At 37.1% G+C, this 20,234-nt stretch overlaps 1 protein-coding gene across 1 annotated transcript in view; it reads right to left on the bottom strand.

The window, feature by feature from the left end:
• na (sodium leak channel non-selective protein na) overlaps window positions 1-16,327 on the bottom strand; it is a 228,890-nt gene extending 212,563 nt beyond the window's left edge. Inside the window, exon 1 of the mRNA XM_089091203.1 lies at window positions 16,308-16,327. The gene's annotated coding sequence lies outside the window, so the exon portion shown is untranslated. The remainder of the gene's footprint in view (window positions 1-16,307) is intronic.
• Window positions 16,328-20,234: the final 3,907 nt, after the last annotated feature.

The raw sequence follows: 20,234 nt of genomic DNA, 5'->3' as shown, positions 1-20,234 counted from the left end.
CACACAAAACTTACACACACACACGAAAACTTACACACACACGCCAAAACTTACACACACAAAACTAACACACACACACAAACACACACAAAAAAAAAAAACTTACACATGAACACAAAAAAAAACTCACAAACACACGCACAAAAACTTACAAACACACAAACACACACACACACAAAACTTACACACACACACACACGAAAACTCACACACACACACAAAAAATAACACACACACAAACTTACACACACACACACACACACACACACAAACATACACACACACACAAAAAAAATTACACACACAAAAAAACACACAAGAAAACAAAAACACACACACACACAAAAACTTACACCCACACACAAAAGCTTAGACACACAAAAACTTACACACACACACACACAAAAACTCACACCCACATGCAAAAACTAAAATTCACACACAAACAAACATGCACAAACAAACATAAACACAAACACACAAACAAACACACACACACAAAAACTTACACACACACAAAAACTTACACACACACAAAAACTTACACACACAAACAAACACACCCACACTAAAATAATCCCACACACAAAAAATAACACATTCAAATTAAAAATTTAATGCACACAAACACTTACACAAACATACAAAAACCAAATAAATCATAAACAAACAAACTAAATATATTTATCAAGAACTCGAACAGAAACACACACAAATACACACACACACACAAAAACTTACACACACACTCAAAAACTAACATCCACACAAAAACTTACATGCACACAAAAACTTAAACACACAAAAACTTACACACACTCACACAAACTAACACACACACACAAAAACTTACACACACACACACGAAAACTTACTCACACACACTAAAGCTTACACACACACATTCCAAAACTGACACACACACAAAAACTTACACACACTTACCATATCACAGTTACATTGTCTTAATTTTTCAAATTTCATTTTGAATTTCTGTCGTGAAATGCAAGAGTTGGAATATTTCAGTAGTGACTTGTTGTGCTTTACCTTCTCACAGTTACATTCTCTTGATTTTTCGAAGTTCATTTTGAATTTCTGTCATGAAATGCAAGAGTTGGAAAATTGGGGTCTTAGTCCACCAGCCCGAATGGTGGAAATCCACTAGCTCAGTATTAGGGTCCCAGTCCACCAGCCTGAACGGTGGAAATTCACTAGCTCAGAATTGGGGTCTTAGTCCACCAGCCTGAATGGTGGAAATCCACTGTTTAAGTTAGGTTAGGTTAACTTATCATGAGCGCTCATGATAAGTTAACCTAACCTTTTCCGGCGAGTATGGTTAGGTTAGGCTAGATTAAGTTAGTTTAGGTTAAGTTAGGTTAGGCTAGCACATGTACGCTTCACTTAGGTTAGCTTAGGTTAGGTGAGAGATAGGCAAAAAGTTAGGTGTATGATTAGGTTAGGTTAGGTTAGATTAGATTAGGTTAGGTTAAGTTAGGTTAGGCTAGGTTAGCCTACGTACGCGCGCGTACGTAGGCTAACCTTGCCTAACCTAACCTGGTGTGGTTAGGTTAACCACCTGGTGGTGGGTGTAAGTTTTTGTGTGTCTAAGCTTTTGTGTGTGTAAGTTTTGACGTGTGTGTGTATAAGTTTTCGTGTGTGGAAAAATTTAGAAGTGTCCAACTCAGAAAAGCCCGAAAACGTAATTTACATATCCCAAATCATAAGTTTCAGACAACACTCACCTATGAACGGCTAAGAAACCTAGCTCAGAAAAGTCAAAAATAGCAAACTAGTCATCCCAAACTATTGGTTTCAGACAACAAACACCTATGATGGACTAAGAATCCTAGCTCTGAAAAGTTCAAAGTAGCAATCCACCCATCCCAAATCATAGGTTTCAGACAACATACACCTATGAAAGGCTATGAAACCTAGCTAATAAAAGCCGGAAATAGCAAATTAACCATCCCAAATCATAAGTTTCAGACAGCACTCACCTATGAACGGCTAAGAAATACAGCTCGGAAAAGCAAAAAAATAGCAACCCAGACATCCCAAATCATAGGTTTCAGACAACACATGCCTATGAAAGACTAAGAAATCTAACTCAGAAAAGCCCGAAATAGTAATTTACATATCCCAAATCATAATTTTCAGAAAGCACACACCAATGAACGGCTAAGAAATTTAGCTCATAAAAGTCAAAAATAGCAAACTACTCATCCCAAACTAGAGGTTTCAGACAACAAACACCTATGAAAGGCTAAGAAATCCAGCTCAGAAGAGTCAAAAGTAGCAATCCATCCATCACAAATCATAGGTTTCAGACAAAACACACCAACGAAAGACTAGGAAATCTAGCTTAGGAAAGCCCGAAATAGTAATTTACATATCCCAAATCATAGGTTTCAGACAACACTCACCTATGAACGGCTAAGAAACCTAGCTCAGAAAAGTCAAAAATAGCAAACTAGTCATCCCAAAGAATAGGTTTCAGACAACAAACACCTATGAAAGGCTAAGAAATTCAGCTCAGAAAAGTCAAAAGTATCAATCCACCCATCACAAATCATAGGTTTCAGACAACACACACCTATGAAAGACTAAGAAATCCCCCTAAGAAAAGCCCGAAATAGTAATTTACATATCCCAAATCATAAGTTTCAGACATCATTCACCTATGAAAGACTAAGAAACCTTAGCTCAAAAAAGCCTGAAATAGCCAACTACTCATCCCAAACTCGAAGTTTCAGACAACAAACACCTATGACTGACTAAGAATCATAGCTCTGAAAAGTTCAAATAGCAAACTATACATCCCAAATCATAAGTTTCAGACAACACACACCTATTAAATGCTAAGAAATCTAGCTCAGACAAGACAAAAATACCAAACCACTCATCCCTATCACATTTTTCAGTCAACACACACCTATGAAAGATTAATAAATTCAGCTCAGAAAATTCAAAATAGAAAACTAGAGATCCCAAATCATGGGTTTCAGTCAACACACACCAACAAATGAGTAAGAAACCTAGCTCAGAAAAGTCACAAATAGCAAACTACTCATCCTAAGATACTGGTTTCAGATAACATTCACCTACGAAATACTAGAAAACCTTAGCTCAGAAAAGCCTGAAATAGCAAACTACACATCCCAAATCATAATTTTCTGACAACACATACCTATGAAAGGCTAAGAAACCTAGCTCAGAAAAGTCGAAAATAGCAAACTACACATCCCAAATCATAGGTTTCAGACATGACACACCTATGAAAGACTATGAAATCCAACTCAGAAAAGCCCGAAATAGTAATTTACATATCCCATATCATAAGTTTCACACAGCATTCACCTACGAAATACTATATCCCAAATCATAAGTTTCAGACAGCATTCACCTACGAAATACTAAGAAACCTTAGCTCAGAAAAGTCTGAAATAGCCAACTACTCATCCCAAACTCGAAGTTTCAGACAACAAACACCTATGAGTGACTAAGAATCCTAGCTCTGAAAAGTCCAAAAAGCTGACTATACCTCCCAAATCATAATTTTCTGAAAGGACACACCTATGAAAGGCTAAGAAATCTAGCTCATAAAAGTCAAAAATAGCAAATTAACCATCCCAAATCATAGGTTTCAGTCAACATACACCTATGAATGGCTATGAAATCCTGCTCAAAAAAGTAAAAAAATAGCAACCCACACACCCCCACATCATAGGTTTCAGACATCACACACCTACGAATGACTAAGAAATCCGGTTATGAAAAGTCAGAAATAGCAAATTACATATCCCAAATCATAGGTTTCAGACAACACTCACCTATGAACGGCTAAGAAACCTAGCTCAGAAAAGTCAAAAATAGCAAACTAGTCATCTCAAACTATAGGTTTCAGACAACAAACACCTATGAAAGGCTAAGAAAACCAGCTCAGAAAAGTCAAAAGTAGCAATCCACCCATCCCAAAGCATAGGTTTCAGACAACACACATCAAGGAAAGACTAAGAAATCCAGCTCAGAAAAGTCAAAAATAGCAAACTACATATCCCGAATCATAGGTTTCAGTCAACACACACCAACGAAAGGCTAAGAAACCTAGCTCAGAAAAGTCAAAAATAGCAAACTGCTCATCCCAAACTATTGGTTTCAGACAACATTCACCTACGAAATACTAGAAAACCTTAGCTCAGAAAAGCCTGAAATAGCAAACTACACATCCCAAATCATAAAGTTCTAACAACACATACCTATGAAAGGCTAAGAAAACTAGCTCAGAAAAGTCGAAAATAGCAAACTACACATCCCAAATCATAGGTTTCAGACACTACACACCTATGAAAGACTAAGAAATCCAACTCAGAAAAGCCCGAAATAGTAATTTACATATCCCAAATCATAAGTTTCAGACAGCATTCACCTACGAAATACTAAGAAACCTTAGCTCAGAAAAGTCTGAAATAGCCAACTACTCATCCCAAACTCGAAGTTTCAGACAACAAACACCTATGAGTGACTAAGAATCCTAGCTCTGAAAAGTCCAAAAAGCAAACTACACCTCCCAAATCATAATTTTCTGAAAGGACACACATATGATAGGCTAAGAAATCTAGCTCAGAAAAGTCAAAAATAGCAAATTAACCATCCCAAATCATAGGTTTCAGTCAACACACACCTACGAATGGCTAAGAAATCCAGCTCAGAAAAGTCAAAAAAATAGCAACCCACACATACCAAATCAAAAGTTTCAGACACCACACACCTACGAAAGACTAAGAAATCCGGTTATGAAAAGTCGGAAATAGCAAATTACATATCCCAAATCATAGGTTTCAGACAACACTCATCTATGAACGGCTAAGAAACCTAGCTGAAAAAAGTCAAAAATAGCAAACTGGTCATCCCAAAATATAGGTTTCAGACAACAAACACCTATGAAAGTCTAAGAAATCCAGTTCATAAAAGTCAAAATTAGCAATCCACCCATCCCAAACCATAGGTTTTAGACAACACACACCTATAAAAGACTAAGAAATCCAGCTCAGAAAAGTCAAAAATAGCAAACTACATATCCCAAATCATCGGTTTCAGTCAACACACACCAACGAAAGACTAAGAAACCTAGCTCAGAAAAAGTCAAAAATAGCAAACTACATATCCCAAACTATCGGTTTCAGACAACATTCACCTACGAAATACTAGAAAACCTTAGCTCAGAAAAGCCTGAAATAGCAAACTATACATCCCAAATCATAATTTTCTGACAACGCATACCTATGAAAGGCTAAGAAATCCATCTCAGAAAAGTCGAAAATAGCAAAATACACAGCCCAAATCATATGTTTCAGACAACACACACCTATGAAGGACTAAGACATCAAAAACAGAAAAGTCAAAAATAGCAAACTAAAGATCACACATCATAATTTTCAGTCAACAAAAACCAACGAAAGGATAAGAAACCTAGCTCATAAAAGCCTGAAATGTCAAACTAATCATCCCAAACTATTGGTTTCAGACGACATTCACCTAGGAAATACTAGGAAACCTTAGCTCAGAAAGGCCTGAAGTAGCACACTATCCATTCCCAAAGTCGCGGTTTCAGACACCCACTCTCAACTCCAGAGGAAGGGTCCGGGATAGTCATTTAGGGTCGCTTTGTCTGTGGAAGATGAGGCTTTCGTGAGGTGCGCGGGTGGACCTTTGGAGAGCGGTGGAGGATCGGTGTAGTTCTGATTCAGGCGGGGGCGGAATCCCAGTTTAACCAGGCAACTTTTTAGGTTCCTTTTTTTTGCGGTGCATCCCTGCGGCGCATCCTGCGGCGCGGTTCTGTGCTGCAGCCCTGTTGTACCTCCCCGGTGGTACGGTATAGCATAATAGTACAGCCAGCTAGTGCAAACTGTGTTAAGGGACTGCCCCACGTTGCCGCCCGACAGCGCGTCTCTGGTCCGGGGGACATGTGGGGGCCGGGGGAGGGCCGGTGGGGCACCGGGAGGACGTTTGGGGCACATGGAGGGCCTTTGGGGGTCCGGGGGGCAGTTGGGGGCCTGGGGGACATTTGGGGACCGGGGGAGGACCTTTGGGACCCCGTTGGTCCTTTGGGAGTTCGATGGGCCTTTGGGGGGCCCGGGGATGGCCTTTGGGGGTCTGGGTGGGCCTTTGGGGGCGCCGGTGGCCCTTTGGGAGCTTGGGGGGTCTTTGAGGACCGGGGGCTTCCTTCGGGGTTGGGGTAGGAGGATTGGAACCCTTTGGGGTTGGGTTAGAGGACCTCACAACATTGTTCAAATGAAACTTGTGTATTATAACGACCACAGAGTTTCACCATTAAATTCTCTTCTAAAATCTCTTCAAAAATCATCTTTTAAAATGTCTCTAACTGTTTCGACGAAATAATTCAATAACCTGTCTAAAACAGTTTCGCCCAAATAATCCCTAAACGTAATTAAGAGTGTTCCTTTTGTTTTTGGAATCTCTGCGCTAATGAATTTCAAATTAATAAGAAACCTGATTACCGAGCTAAAACAATTCATCGCTAAGATGTCTCTTGGAGAATTGTTTCCATGGCCTTTGGCTATTAATATCCTTTGGAGTTCGACCAAAAGAGTTGTTTCCGAGGCAAAGACATTATTGACTTGGATCTATTCCTGGAGAATCATTTCTATGCGAAAATTTTTAAAGTCTGACAGATGATGTCATTGGTTGATTGATCTGTCAAGAAAGGGGGATTAATTTGTTGTTTCTAAGGGGAATTATTGATTCACGATAGGTGAATTGAGGTCGACAGCACAGGTGTTCCAAGGTCGATGTTGTTGTTGTTGTAATTGCAGGCTCTCAGCGAAAGTCAAGGTCGTTGTTGTTGTTGTTGACACACTTTGATTACGCAATCAAGTTCTCGGAAATTCACTTCCCCCTCAGGTTCTAGATCATTAACATTGTTCCCGTTAGAATTCAATGCGCATGTGCAACCTTCGTTCCGGAGTTATTACACATAGAAACATCAAATAAATCGACCTTGGAAAAAGAGGTCATTGACCGATTACGCAATCATTCTCCCTAGGGAGGCTATGCCCTTATTTGGGGTGCAAAAAAGTTATAGGTGGCAGCAGAGGTGAGGGACAGGACCTTTAGGGTCACTTCTACTCATATTAACAGTATATTTAAAACGAGTTAGAGTATTAGCTTGAAACTTTCTGGGCATTTTGAGGGTTTATGTTGAACTAGCAAGAACGCACTATGTGCATATTACTACCGCAAGTAGTTGTCAATAAGACCTGTCAGCAAAATCTCAAGAATGACTGAGGGTATTAAGTTGGAACTATCAGGGCTACTACTGTTAACACTTGTAGTTTTACTATTGCAAAAAATCAAAAGCGTGTAACTACATTCAAGTTGTCAAAATAGTATAGATACGATATCTTAGGAACAGAATAGGGTATTAATTTTTATTTTTCAGTGAAGTTGAAGTTTAAAACTAGATCAAAATCTAGGATTTAGGCTCAGATGTTCAAAAGGGCACATGTTGTCAACAAATTATCAAAAGATTATTACCAACGTATAGATACTAAGCTAAGATCTAGATTCTAATAGATGAAATCCTAAGAAATAATTTTTTTCTAACCAATTTAAAAGATTATATCAATTGAAAACGAACAAAAATAAATTAAAATACTTTTCCTACTAAAGATGCTTTTCAAAGAAAAGTAAAGGTTTATCACCATAAATCGCCATCAGTTAAGAAATTGAAACCCAAAACGAACAGAAATTACAATAAATGACTAAATTAAAATAAAAACGAGCAAATCCCAAGAAGAGTAGGGCTGACACTCCCTGTGTGTTCTAAAGACCAAAACAGGATTTGTACTTTACTGATAACAAAACTGTTTTCAAGGTTTTCTCTTTCTTTAACTTTAATGAATCCAAAATTATTAAGACTCTCAGGAATGAACATCAGTAGGCTATGTATATAAAATATATACAGCAGTCTTGTTTATGTTGAAATACAGTAATCGTGTTTCTTTCAGTAATCCTGGTTATGATGGTGATTTTGTCCTTTTTTTCGATGTTATGAGAAACACAAACACTTAGCTCCAAAAAAGATTGTTTCCAGCAAATTGCAAATTATGTTCTGGTTTTTTGAAGTCACAGTGGAGCGTGAATCCTACTCCTCTTAATCTATAATCATTCTGAGTTTGTCTCATTTATTTATATTAATTTCTGTTCGGTTTGGGTTAATTTATTTATTTTTGGTAGTTCTGCGCTTGAAAAACTATTTCCCTTCATTTCTGGGTTAATGTTGCCCTTTACTTTTCTTTGAAAAACTTCTTTTGTCGAAACTTTTTTTTTAACTAATAATCTAAATGATACAGAAATTTTCACTATGTCTCATAGCAGAGGATATAAATGCAGGAGAGCTTCGCCACTGCCAGCCAGTGGCGTCAACTCACAAAAATGTAGAGGGAAAAAAAATATCTTTCACAAATCTGAAGGGGAAGTTTTGTCATCCTTTTCTATTTTCCCAATGAAAATACCAAAAAAAGGGCATTTTTCGATGAGAATACCAAAGAATTTATTTTTCAAAATCTAAGCGGGGAAAATATCTATGGCAGGGCAAACCCCACCCTCCAACCTACCCCCTGCACAAACCCCATCCCCTAAATATTGTCAATATCATATATCGATTCTTATTTTACAAAGTGTAAATAAAGCAAGCACTGAATACTTTTATAAATGTTTTAAATACTAACCCCTTTTTAATCTCCCCTTTTTAACCCTTTAATGTTCCATTTGTAGATACTAGACAATGAAAACAGAAACGCAACAAGAGCAGGATTTGCTCTCATGAACACCTCAGGAGTCTCTGTGGCAGCTAGTCTTGCCTCGTTCAAAAGAATAGCGGATTCATGATGGTTATATTTCTGGTCAGAATAAGGATTTTCTGCCTTAAAAGTGATCATTATTGGCAAATTGTTTGTTACTCTTGGTTAGATAAGGTAAGTAACAATATGTCGCAGTCGTAACTAGTCGCTATTGAAGTCGCAACAGTGGTAGTAGTAGTAGTACTTGCAGCAGTAGTATTAGTAGTAGTAGTAGTAGTAGTAGTAGTGGTGGCCCTAGCAGTTTCAAGTTAATACCCATAGCTGTTCCTAAGACATTGCAGATACTACATTTGATATTCTAAATGGACACGGTGTCTTTTCAGCCTTTCCCTTAACATTTCCTGAAGTTTCAGTTTAGTACCCTTAGTTTTTTCGGACATACTTAGAATAAAACACTTCCGTAAACAATGGGCAAATTAAATAATTACAACCCCTGTCATAGGGGCTCCAGTGGGCTTGGCATCCCCGGAGGCATAGTTATTAGACCTTCTGACTATTTTGAACAAGATGTGTATTTCAAATGTTGATCAGATGGTTTTGGGAGGATGACAGCTAAAAATGTATAAGAGGGACTGATTGCCTCCGACAACTTTTCCACGTCCCCTTCAACATGCCCTGAAAATTTCAACTTAATTCTCTCGGCCGTTCTTAAGATACGGTAGATGCGCCTTTTTGATAAACTGGATGCACATAGTGTCGTTTGATTTAGTTTAACACACCCGTCAACATTCAATGAATTTTTACCTTAGTACCATTGGCCTTCCCAGATACACCCATAGTCAAACATTTTCTCTTTTTCCAATGATAAATCCTTACCGCAAACAAAGGGCAAACTGCAAAGTTGATTTTGCAATGTAAAAGGGTAAGACTTCTAAAAAGGGCGAGAGAGGATTTGATTGCCCTTCGATCACTCTTCAACACCCCTCTAAACATACCCTGAAAGTTTCAACTTAGTACCCTCCGCCGTATCGTAGATATTGCCTTCTTTTGACAGAATCAAACAAGTTTTCTTTTCTTAGCAAAAAACAAAAACAAAAAAACTTAAATACAAATAATAGACGACTTCCATAACTCAAAGCCCTTGCTTCCTGGGCTGTGGGGGACTATGTCAACCTCAGAGTTATAGTTATTTGACCTTTAGAATATCAACAAAATGGCTATCTCAATATTTTTGATCGGATGTCTTTGGAGGGGGGAGGAAGCGAAATAGGGACTGGTTGCCCTCCAATAACTTTTGACTCTTAAAAAGCGGCACTAGAACTTTCAATTTCTAATCGAATGAGTTCCAAAGTTTTACAACCACCCCTCCCATGTGGGGTGGCTCAGGGATATATTAAATAATAATAAAAATAAGAATAGAATCAAGCCTTATGGTCCTTTACTATAGGCAGTGCCAGAGCGTTGCTTCTGACTTTCTAAAATGTTGAGACAAATATTGAACTAAAGCAAAAGACACCATATGCATCCAGATTGTATCTGCTATATCTCAGAACAGCTAAGATCATTAAGCTAAAACTTTCATGATAAGTCAAGAGCTATCAAACAGTTCGTGGTAACAAACTGTAGGTAAGAAGCGACACGGCCCATTAGTAAGCGAAAGTCTACAAAACGGATAACATCTTGATAAAATTATAAGCAATAAATAGATTAAATTATGGTGCAATATTAGGACCAAATTTTTATAATGATTGATACATCAAAAGAATTGTTTTTTTTTCATGCTGATTCCAAATATATAAAATTAACTAAGTTTAATTGTGCTCATCAAAAGCTAAGATTGCTCATCAAAGCTAATGTGCCGTGTCGGCTCATCAAAGCTAATGTGCTCATCAAATGTGCTCATCAAAAATGTGCTCATCAAAGCTAATGTGCTCATCAAAAGCTACAAGCCTGATAAAATTTGCGTGGGTTTAGAAGGAGGAACGAAAACATCCACAAAAATCAAAATTTAAGTGATATTAATGAAAATCACACCTTCAGATTCAGCATATCAGAGAACCCTATTGTAGAGGTTTCATGCTCCTATTTATGATTAATTAAAAAGACTTTTTCCACAAAATAAGTTTTTTAAAGAAAAGTAAAGAACTCCATTAAACCAAAAATGAGCAAAAATAAAATCAAATAATCTACCAAGCGTGAAACTACCACAAATGAGCATCGATATATAATGAAACTCAAAACGAACAGAAATTACAATAAATAACCGAGGCAAGCTCGAAACGAGCAGAAATTACCATGAGTAGGCATTAAAACCCTTATGCCTTCCCAAGGCCAGAATATAATTTGCACTTTGCACATTTATTTATCAATGCTGATTTGTGGTAGTTTCACGCTTAGTAGATTATTTTACTTTATTTTTGCTCATTTTTGGTTTAATGGGCTTCTTTACTTTTCTTTGAAAAACTTATTTTGTGGAAATTACACTTTTTGAATTAATTTCTGTTCGTTTTATATTGACACAGTCTTTTCAGGGAAAAAGAAAATAATACTTTAAATCTTGTCGTTCTTTAAAGACTTTATAGTTTGGCCTGATATTTGTATGATGGAAAAAAAAATGTCAGCCATTCTTAACAACTTACACCCTTTTAAAAATCTGGAAATAAATAGTAGTGTTTAATTTAATTCATACCTCCTCTAGTTGACCTGAAATAGAAAACTTTATACCATTCGCAGAAAAACCTGTTTACTTTCTTTGATAGCTTGGATACACTTACGCTATTTTGATTTGGTTAAATTTTAAGAGCAGAAGTAGCCCGGAAAGTTAGAACATAATACCCTCAGTTGTTCTTGGAATACTGCTGAAATGCCTTATTGGGAATTAGCATTTACACAGCGCATTTTGTTTTAATCTTAAGGCGACATTTAGTTTTTAAACATAATGGGCAAATGAGAAGGTGGGCGTTGGAGGCTGTTCTTCGTCTGATCTGATCTGTTCTCGGTCTGATCTGATGTGCTATCAGCCTTACCTGATCTATTCTCGGTCTGACGTCATCTGTTGTTTGTCTGATCCGATCTTTTCCTGGTCTTATCTGATCTGTTCTCGGCCTGATCTGATGGGAAGGGGACTAGTTGTCCTCCAATAACTTTCGACTATTCAAAAGGGCGTTAGCCCTTTCTATTTTCAATTTTAATGAGCCTTTTTCGAGTTTCCTGCGATAATTCCTTCGATACGAAGTGCTCTGGTCTAAGCAAAAGCAAAAAATAATAATACATTGTACCCACATCGATCATTACTTTAAAAATGTCAAGCCTTCCAATCACTTTCGACTGTTAAAAAGGGTACTAGCCCGTTCAATTTCCAATTAAATGCGCCCTTTTTAGTTTCTACGACAACGCTTTCTATAAACACCTTATATGCCCCCAGGGCATAAATTACAGCCTTTGCCCAGAGGGCTGTGAGAGGGTTGTCATCCTCAAAGACCTAATTTCCAGAACTTTCAACTACGTTAAACAAAATGTCTATCTCAAAATTTTGATTGGATGTGTTTGGGAAAATGGTTTCAAGCTCAAGTTCAAGTTCTTAATTAATCAATAAAAAATGTTTTGACAAAACTATCAAATTATTGACCCACAGTGAGAATAACTCGTAACTCGTGGTGGGCGTGAGAGGGGCGTTAGTTGCTCTCCAATCATTTTCAACTATTATAAAAGGCACTAGCCCTTTCAATTTCCAATCGAACGAGCCCTTTTGAAGTTTTTACGACAAAGCCTTCAATAAAAACCTAATGTGCCCCATGGTATAACTTACAATTCTTGCCCTGAGGGCTGGAAGGAGGGTTGTCATCCTCAAAGACCTAATTTCCAGAACTTTTAACTACGTTGAAGAAAATTGCTATCTCAAAATTTTGATTGGATGTGCTTGGGGAAATGGTGGGTGTGAGAGGGGGGTAAGAATTTCTAATCTCAAGAGCCCTTTTTCAAGTTTCTACGACAAAGATTTCAATAAAAACCTTATATGCCCCCAGAGCATAACTTACAACCCTTACCCAGAGGGCTGTGGGGGAATGTCATCCTCAAAGGTATAATTTCAGGACCTTTCAACTACTTTGTGCGAAATGGCTATCTCAAAATTTTGATTGGAAGTGTTTGGATAAATGGTGGGCGTGGAAGGGGTGTTAGTCGCCTTCCGATCACATGGAGGGAGTGTCATCCTCAAAGGTATAATTTCTGGACCTTTCAACTACTTTGTGCAAAATGGCTATCTCAAAATTTTGATTGGAAGTATTTGGATAAATGGTGGGCGTGGAAGGGGTGTTAGTTGCCTTCCAATTACTTTTGACTATTAAAAAGGGCACTAGCCACTTCAATTTCCAATCAAATGAGCCCTTTTTGAAGTTTCTACAACAAGGCTTTCTATAAAAACCTTATATGCCCGAGGGCATAACTTACACCCCTTGCCTTGAGGGCTGTGGGGGGGGGTGTCATCTTCACAGACCTAATCGCGCTGCCTATGAAACTGTGGATTTATTTTATTTTATTTTTTTTGCCGGAAGAGAGATCACGGAGTGCGTATTTATTTATTCTAGTTTTTTAATTTTTTTTTCCAAGGGCTGATCATATGGAACCAATGGTCCTAGAAGATCGGAAGAGGGCTCGTTTGAACGGAAATAAAAAAATCTAGTGCCCTTTTCAAGTGAACAAAAAGATTAAAGGGCAACTAGCATCCCTCTCACGCCGTTTTTCCCCAGAGAGATCCTATAAAAATTTTTGAATAGTCATTTGATTCAGCATAGTCGAAAGCTTCAATAACTATTCCCTTGGGGATAACAAGACCATAATCCCAGGTAAAAAAGCTATATGTTCGTTTGCCCATTGCTTACGCATAGTATTTATTGGAAAAAATACGGAAATATTTGGGAGACGAATTTTCTGTTGGGGGTGTCTTCCACAGGGATATTTTTAAGTGGCAAGAACAGTTTCAAGGGGGAATTGCCCAGAAAAAATCTGACGCGGGGAGGAGGGAAGGGGATTTCCTGCCATGATTTGAAAAATGGTCAAAAATCAAATTAAAAAAAAACGGATCAACATTAAAACCCAAAACAAACAGAAATAATTCCGTATATAAGGGCGGTTCCGCCTTCGTCAACCCTCTCTCTTTAAGATAAGGCTCGACTTTTCGTCACAATTCTCAAAGAAAGACTGCTCAAGCACAATGGTGGTATTTTATTAAGCAGTATCTTTAAAAATTTTTAAGACTTTAGTGTAAAGAGCGATGGTTGATGAAGGAACAACCCTCCTCATATACAGAATAATTTCTTTTCGGTTTTAAGTTTTAGTGTTCCACCTTGGTTTCATTTTCAAAACTGTTTCGTTTTTGATGTTAAACTAAATCAAAAGACACAATGTATATCTAGGTTGTCAAAAGGGCGTATGTGCATTATCTCACAAACGGCTAAACGTTGAAACTCAGGAGGAGTGTTGAAGGGATACCAAGCTAAATCAAAAGACATTACGGGCATCTACATTGTCAAAATGGTATGTGTACAATATCTCAGGAGCTGTCGAGGGTATTCAGATGAAGTTTCGAGGAATTTTGAAGGGGTAACTGAACTGAAACAAAAGACACCGCGTGCATCCAGATTGTCAAAATGTATTTGTAATATCTGATTTCTGTAATATTGAGTAATATCTGTAATATTGAGGGGAAGTCAAAAGGTAATATATGCAGCTAGGCTATTAAAACGGGATATCTGCAATGTCTCAGGGACGCTTAAGGGCATTAAGTTGAAAATTTCATAGAATATTGAGGGGAATGTTGAAATATATCCAGCTACATTATGTGCATCCAGGATGTCAAAATGATCTGCCTGCAATTTTCTGGAACTGCTAAGGGTATTAACTTGAAACTTTCAGGAAATGTTGAGGGGATGTTGAACTAAGTCTAAAGACACTCTGTGCACGCAGTTTGTCAAAATGGTTATAATATAAAAAATATTCCTGATATTAACCTGTGATAAAACTTTGGCAATAAAAAATATTAACAAAAACTAGGCTACATAAAAACAAATTATTGAAAATAGATTTAAAAAAAGTAAAGAGCAATGCGAAAACTCAAGATAAGAAGAAATAAAGTACTATAATAAATCAAGCTTAAAACTACCATAAATTACAATTAATGAACAAATCTGACCTAAAACGGACGGAAATTGAAATAAACAATCGCATTAAACATAAAGATAACAAGTACTAAGATAGACAAATAAATAAATCCATAAACGATTAAAAATTAAAATAAATAATCAAGTTAATCTTAAAACTGACAGAAATTATTACAAACCGGACTAGGGCTACTGTCCCATTCGAAAGCTTAAAAAGGCTATTGCGTCATATGTGCTTTACTGAAAGCCAAAAACATTTTTTCCTTTATAATTAAAACACTGAGAGATAAAAAAATTTTGCCAAATAAAATGTTGAATCTTGAACTGCTGAGATTTCCAGGTATTGATATCATTATATATCAAATATTAAGTTTATTTTCATTAGTTCTTTCCAGTAATCTTGATTATTAAGTTTATTTTATTGAATTTTTTATTATTATTCGCTGTCCTAAAAAAATTACACAAGGCTGTTCAAAATACGTATAATTATCAATAAAACGCAACTGTTACAATTGTCTTAAGGTTTAAAAGGGCTGGGGACAGTGGCCCTAATCCTGTTTGTCCGTTTTAAGTTTGACTTAATTGTTCATTTAGTTTTTTCTCGTATTTAGATTTATATATTCATCGTTACCTAAATTACGACGAAAACCACACTGCCTTTACGTCATAAGAACAGCAACGAATATTTCTCATTTATATCCAAGGGCCGTTCTCAGCAAAGCACAAATATAAATAAAATAAGGCTTGCAATAAAATACAATCCCTAAACTAAAATTAAAACAGTCCCAGAATCACTACTTTAAGGAGTTTCAACCAGGAGTGAAGAGAAACCAACCTGAAACAAGGGATTTCATTTAGGTGAAAACGAATCAAGGTTTTTAATGCGATTCTTCCTTTTTAAGCACCTAACCTAAAAGTTTTAAATTTGTTTGTAATAAAGTTTGTTAAATCATTTTTGATTAGATTTGTGTATAAGGTATTGAGTGAGTCCCCCCCCACCCCAATTCCTATTTAAAGAAATCTTATTATTTAGCTTAAGCTTAATTTCAATTGCCTCAAGAACAACTTGTTTCATACTCAAATCATTGCTAATGAGGGAGGTGCTTTCGAAAAGTATTACAGCGCTGATGTTTTAAACAATACTGCTACGTAAAGTACTCCAAACTCCCCTCCGTTAATCTGCATTTACTCGACTTTTGGAATTTACCTCGATTCGGTGAATGGATCTAATACAGTTTTTTCCATCCAATAACTTAATTCACTGTGGAAACGTAATAATAACCATCTCACCTAGATTTTTACCAAAAACGGAAAGTCTCAAACTAACCTAAGGCAGACAACCCTGCTCTTAATTTATCTCATTCCTTTAAAACATTTCAGAGTTACTGGATTCTGCGAGAGAATAATCTCATGAGCTACTGAAAGGATATCGATTTATTGATGAATCTGCGCGAGGACATCGTGTGAGAAAAACAGAAGATAAGCACGCTCTCAAAAAACTTAGTATAAACAAATTCCACTCTTGTCTCTTCCTTGGGGATGCAATCCATGGAACGTGTAATAACAAATAGTATCAAACAGTTCGTGGTAACGAACTGTAAGCAAGGAGTGAACCCTGCTTAATAGTAACCAAAACTCTAAAAAACGGAATTTTGATACCAGTAGGTAGATCAAAAGAATCGGATTCTCATGCTGTTTTCAAATATTTAAGTTTCATCAAGTTTAGTCTTCCCCATCAAAAGTTACGAGCCAGAAAATATTTGCCTCATTTTCAAAAAAAGGGGGAACTCCCCCTAAAAGTGAAATAATCTTAATGAAAATCAAACCATTATATTCAGCGTATCATAGAACCCTAATGTAGAGGTTTCAAGTTCCTACCTACAAAAATGTGGAATTTTGCGTTTTTTGCCAGAAGAAAGATCACGGATGCGTGTTTATTTTTTTTTTTTATTTGTTTATTTTTTTTACTTGTATCGATCCAGCGATCATAAAACATCACGAGAGGGTTCATTCGAACGGAAATTAAAAGTTCTAGTGCCCTTTTTAAGTGACAAAAAAAATTTTGTATTTGTTACTTGGAAGTATGCACAAGTTTTCAGGTTGGATTTCTTCTGGTGGGGAGGGGGGTCGGAAAAGGAGGATAGGTGGGAGGATCTTTCCATGGAGGATATTTTCATGGGGGAAGGGACATTTCTATGACGGGGGCCACCGGATTTCCCAGCATTATTTAAAAAAAAACGATCAGAAATTAAATAAGAAAAGTTTTTTTTCAACTGAAAGTAAGTATTAAAATTAAAACTTAAAACGAATAGAAACTATTACGTATATGAGGGGTTCTTCCCCCAGTAAATACCTCGTTCTTTATGCTAAAGTTTTTTTAGTACTTTCTAAAAAGCTATCTATTCTAATTAAACGGCCTTTGTGATTCAGGGTAATTCTTAAAGATTTGCAACAAAATTCGAACTTTAGCGTAAAGAGCGAGGTATTGACTAGGAGGAGAACCGCTCATTTACGTAATAAAAATATACGAATATCGAAGTTCGTTACGTAAGTTATTTCGTAAGGTACGTCAGATCAAAATTTCGAGAAAGCCATTTAATCAAAAAAAAGTAAAATGCAAATTTTATATTAATTATTCATATGCGATGAGCCAAAATCAAAACTGCATAATTTCAAAAACGTTCAAAAATTAAATAAAAGAAACAAGTTTTTAAAACTGAAGGTAAGGAGTGACATTAAAACTTAAAACGAACAGAAATTATTCCGCATATGAAAGGGTCTGTCCCTCCTCAATGCCCTGCTCTTTATGATAAAGTTTTTTATTGTTTTAGCAAATAGAGTTGGGAGAAAGAGTCAAACTTTAGCGTAAAGAGCAAGGCGTTGAGGAGGGAGCAGCCCCTTTTATATACGGAATAATTTCTGTTTGTTTTAAGTTTTAATGTCACTCCTTACTTTCAGTTTTTAAAAAAATGTTTTTTTTATTTGATTTCTGAGCGTTTTTGAATTAATGCAGGTTTGATTTTGGCTTACCGCAAAGGAATAATTAATAGTAGAGATGACCCTAAAGCTCCGATCCCTCACCCCTGCTGCCACCTACAACTTTTTTTGCAGCCCAAATATGGGCATAGAGTCCCTAGGGGAGATGGATTTCTGAGAAATTGATTGCGTAATCAAAGTGTGTCAATGACATGGAACACCTGTGCTGTCAGTCATTAATCAAATTGTTTCCGGGCAAAGTTTAATAGTGTCTGACAGATGACGTCAAGTTAATTAATGTCTTTGATGTATTTCCAAAGAGAATGTTTCCGAGGCAAAGTTTAGATCACACATGACAGATGATGTCATGATTGATTGATTGACATGAAAGGGCAATTAATTTGTTGTTTCTAAAGAGAATTGATTTGACACGAAAGGGGAGTTAATTTGTTGTTTCTAAAGAGAACTGTCTCCAAGCGAATGTTTAGATCTTAGCGATGAATTGTTTCAGCGCGGGAATCAGGTTTCTTAGTAATTTGAAATGTATCAGCGCAGAGATGCCAAACAAAAGGAACACGCTGAAATTACGTTTAGGGATTATTTGGGCGAAACCGTTTCAGTCATTTTATGGAATTATTTTGGCGAAACAGTTAGAGACATTTTAAAAGAGGATTTAAAAGATGATTTTAGAATAGGATTTGAGGGTAAAACTCTGTGGTCGTTATAATACACAAGTTGTATTTTAACAGCGTCTTGAGGTCCCCTACCCCAACCCCAAAGGGTTCCGATCCCCCTACCCCAACCCCAAAGAGTTCCAATCCTCCTACCCCAACCCCGAAGGAAGCCCCCGGTACTCAGAGGCCTCCCAAGCTCCCAAAGGGCCCCCAGACCCCCAAAGGCCCACCCCCGACCCCCAAACGCGCGCCCCGGGCCCCCCAAGGCCCACCGGGCTCCCAAAAGACCACCGGGCTCCCAAAGGACCCCCGCACCCCCAAAGGCCCTCACCCGGTCCCCAAAGGTCCACCGGGCTCCCAAAGGACCAATCGGCCCACAAGTGCCCCCCAGACCAGCTTTTTGTATACATCAACACCAAGAAATACTTTTCAAAAGACATTTCAGAGCAAGTTCCTTTCTTAATGTCCCTTCTAAACCCATTTTCCAACTTGAAGTACCCATCCTTTTCACCCACAACTTTACTTTACAGCTTTTTGGATACCTCAACACCAAGAAATACTTTTCAAAAGACATTTCAGAGCAAGTTCCTTTCTTAATACCTCTTCTAAACCCATTTTACAAGTTGAAGCATCAATCCTTTTCACCCCCCCCAACTTTACTTTACACCTTTTTGGATGCCTCAACACCATGAAATACATTTCAAAAGGCATTTCAGATCATTTTTTTCTTACTGTCCCACCTACCCTCATTTACAGCTTTAAGCATCCATTATTTACACCCCCACCTTTAAATTACATATATTTTTATGCCTCAACACCAAGCAATACTTTTCAAAGGGCATTTCAGAGTTACTTAATTCATTAATGTACCTTCAAGCCACATTTTACAAGTTGAAGAATGCATCCTATTCACCCACAACTTTACATTACAGCTTTTTGGATACCTCAACACCAAGCAATACCTTTAAAATGGTATTTCAGAGCAAGTTCCTTTCTTAATGTCTCTTCTAAACCCATTTTACAAAAAGTACCCATCCTCTTCACCCCCCAACTTTACTTTGCAGCTTTTTGGATACCGAAAAACCAAGAAATTCATTTGAAAAGGCATTTCAGAACAAGTTCCTTTCTTAATGTCCCTTCAAAACCAATTTTACAAGTTGAATCATTCGTACTTTTCACAAACAACTATACTTTACAGCTATTTGGATGCCTCAACACCAAGAAATAATTTTCAAAAGGCATATCAGAGCAAGTTCCTTTCTTAATGTCCCTTCTAAACCCATTTTACAAGTTGAAGTACTTATCTTTTTCACCCAAAACTATACTTTACAGCTTTACAGCTTTACAACTTTACAGCTTTACAACTTTACAGCTTACCTCAACACCAACAAATACTTTTCAAAGGCATTTCAGAGCAACTTTTTTTCTTAATGTCCTTCCTAAACCAATTTTCTAACTTGAAGTACCCATTCTTTTCACCCACAACTCTACTTTACAGCTTTTAGGATACCTCAACACCAAGAAATACATTTCAAAGACCATTTCAGAGCAAGTTACTTTCTTAATGTTCCCTCCTAAACCCATTTTACAAGTTGAAGTACTTA

This window comes from Artemia sp. Qi Xiang Cuo, chromosome 6, assembly GCF_049724085.1.
Source record: "Artemia sp. Qi Xiang Cuo chromosome 6, ASM4972408v1, whole genome shotgun sequence".
Lineage (NCBI taxonomy): Eukaryota > Metazoa > Arthropoda > Branchiopoda > Anostraca > Artemiidae > Artemia > Artemia sp. Qi Xiang Cuo.
This window is presented reverse-complemented; position numbering and strand designations above follow the sequence as displayed.